Source organism: Schistocerca americana, chromosome 11 (genome assembly GCF_021461395.2).
Source record: "Schistocerca americana isolate TAMUIC-IGC-003095 chromosome 11, iqSchAmer2.1, whole genome shotgun sequence".
NCBI classification, from domain to species: Eukaryota; Metazoa; Arthropoda; class Insecta; order Orthoptera; family Acrididae; genus Schistocerca; species Schistocerca americana.
In genome coordinates, this window is record NC_060129.1 from 131,388,561 (window position 1) to 131,391,243 (window position 2,683).

At 44.5% G+C, this 2,683-nt stretch overlaps 1 pseudogene; it reads right to left on the minus strand.

Annotated features, from left to right (window-relative positions):
• Positions 1 to 1,169: 1,169 nt before the first annotated feature.
• On the minus strand, positions 1,170 to 1,287 carry LOC124554276 (annotated as a pseudogene).
• Between the last annotated feature and the right edge of the window lie 1,396 nt (positions 1,288 to 2,683).

The window sequence follows — 2,683 nt, forward strand, 5'->3', positions numbered from 1 at the left end:
TCAGGAAGCGAACCCCGTCTCCGCGGAGAGCGCACAGAGCGATCCGCCAGCCTCTGGACTCGCAGTGCGGGCGGGAACGGCCTGGCCTCCACCACAGCTGAGTCTCGTGTATAGGTGAGGGCGGCGACTGAGACCACGTGGTGTCCCGCACGCGCTACTCGTGTGATCATAAGAAGACGGCGGGTCATCTCTTATCTCGAATGTTCATCGCCAGGTGTGGCAATCGCAAATCACGATTGCTCCGCGTGAGTCGGCTTATGTAAGACGTGTATCGATTACTCGATGGACGTTTGTGATAAGGGGATGCATCGGCTCCTCATAAAACGTCCGTAAAGGACTATGTGGAAGGACTGAACCTTGGGGGAGGGAGAACTTCATTCACCTTTCACTGCACACAAAGTTTTACTCATGTATACAATTGAGTCAAGCACCAACTGCAGGACAAATCACGAAGATATGTAAATATTCTAATAACAAGTGAAACAAAAGAAAAAACTCTCATATAAACATAGGTCCGCAAATGTTTTGTTATGGAGTTAGGGCTTATAAAAGATTTTGCCTGAAATTTTGTAACTTCGCTAATACGAAGCCATCGCTAAACAGTACGAGGTTAAAGCACGATTTCAGTTTATTTTTTTTGTTATTGGATTGGTCCCAGACATGTATCTGTTGTAGTTTTCCAGAACATCCAGAGAAGCAGAGGTGTAATTTCGTGAAATTTTTAATTTATTAACTAAAACTAAACTGAACCAAACTCTGTCCGAACAGGCCTTGGAAGGTCGAGTGGTACCGACCGGCCGCCGTGTCATCCTCAGCCCACAGGCGTCACTGGATGCAGATAAGGATTAAATGGCTCTGAGCACTATGCGACTCAACTGCTGAGGTCTTAAGTCCCCTAGAACTTAGAACTACTTAAACCTAACTAACCTAAGGACATCACACACATCCATGCCCAAGGCAGGATTCGAACCTGCGACCGTAGCGATCGCGCGGTTCCAGACTGTAGCGCCTAGAACCCCTCGGCCACTCCGGCCGGCACTGTGCATAAGGAGGGGCATGTTATCAACACACCGCTCTCCTGGCCGTATGTCAGTTTACGAGACCAGAGCCGCTACTGCTCAGTCAAGTGGCTCCCCAGTTCTCCTCACAAGGGCTGAGTGCAATCCGCTTGCCAACAGCGCTCGGCAGACCGGACGGTCACCCATCCAAGTGCTAGCCCAGCCCGACAGCGCTTAACTTCGGTGGTCTGACGGGAACCGGTGTTACCACTGCGGCAAGGCCATCGGCTACTTTGTTAACTACTTGGTCCAATTTGTTTTTTAAATTCCAGACAACTGCACGAAGTTTTCGACAGAAGTCGATGAGAATTTAATTTTGGAAAAATGATGGTAGTAACTTTAATTGATACTGTAAGAATGTGTCAGGTAATCTGCATTTATTTATAATCAACAAGCTTCAACACTTACTATGTGGTTTCATTTATATACACTGTTGTTATTATGTTCTTTCACTGAAACAACTCACCAACGGTTGCCAACAACGATATAAACGTTTCTACATTGTTTACGGAAAGGAAACCAATTTACTTGTATAATAACCTTTGCTTCTCTGGATGTTCTGGAAAACTACTGCAGATCTGAGACATCTTTTATTACAGTCACCGCTAGCCGAAGTGGCCGTGCGGTTCTAGGCGCTGCAGTCTGGAACCGCGAGACCGCTACGGTCGCAGTTTCAAATCCTGCCTCGGGCATGGATGTGTGTGATGTCCTTAGGTTAGTTACGTTTAACTAGTTCTAAGTTCTAGGGGACCAATGACCTCAGAAGTTGAGTCCCATAGTGCTCAAAGCCATTTGAACCATTTTATTAGATTCACCAGACCAATAATAACAAAATAAGTGGAAATCGTGTTTCACTTTAACCTCGTACAGTTTTGGTGATGGCTTCATATTAGCGAAGATGCCAAATTTCAGGCAAAATCTTTTATTAGATGTAACTCCGTAACTAACCATTTGCGGCTCTATGTTTGTATGTACTTTTTTCTTTAGTTTTATTTTTAGAATATCGTATTAGAATATTTGCATATCTTCGTGAATCACCCTGTATAATGACAAATTTTTCCAAGTGAGTGGTTACCATATAACTAAAAAGACACACGTTTGCCATTGAGACAATAATTCTGATACAGATACAATCAGTAAAAGCAGCAGACTTGGTTTAAGTAACAGTTCCCTGGACAGCTTGTCGTTGTACTGATTACTAGTTACACATCAGATGGCTGCAGCTGATTTACACTAATGCAACTTTCATGGGATTGTTGTACCATGTTCAACAGTAGAACGGTAGAGATGAATCGTTACAAATCAAACAGCAAACGCAAATTTACGGTAATGCCAATTTCATAGGACTGTAGTAATTCGATTACAATAAAATGCTTTCAGTGTTAAGTATCTCGAGCGCTAGACTGAAGACAAACTGAACAGTGACAAAATTGACTTACATACAGCGAATGACATGCTTGGCAAATGCATTCGTAACCGGATAAATAGGCCGGCCGTTGTGGCCGAGCGGTTCTAGGCGCTTCAGTCTGGAACCGCGCGACCGCTACTGTCGCAGGTTCGAATCCTGCATCGGGCATGGATGTGTGTGATGTCCTTAGGTTAGTTAGGTTTAAGTAGTTCTAGGG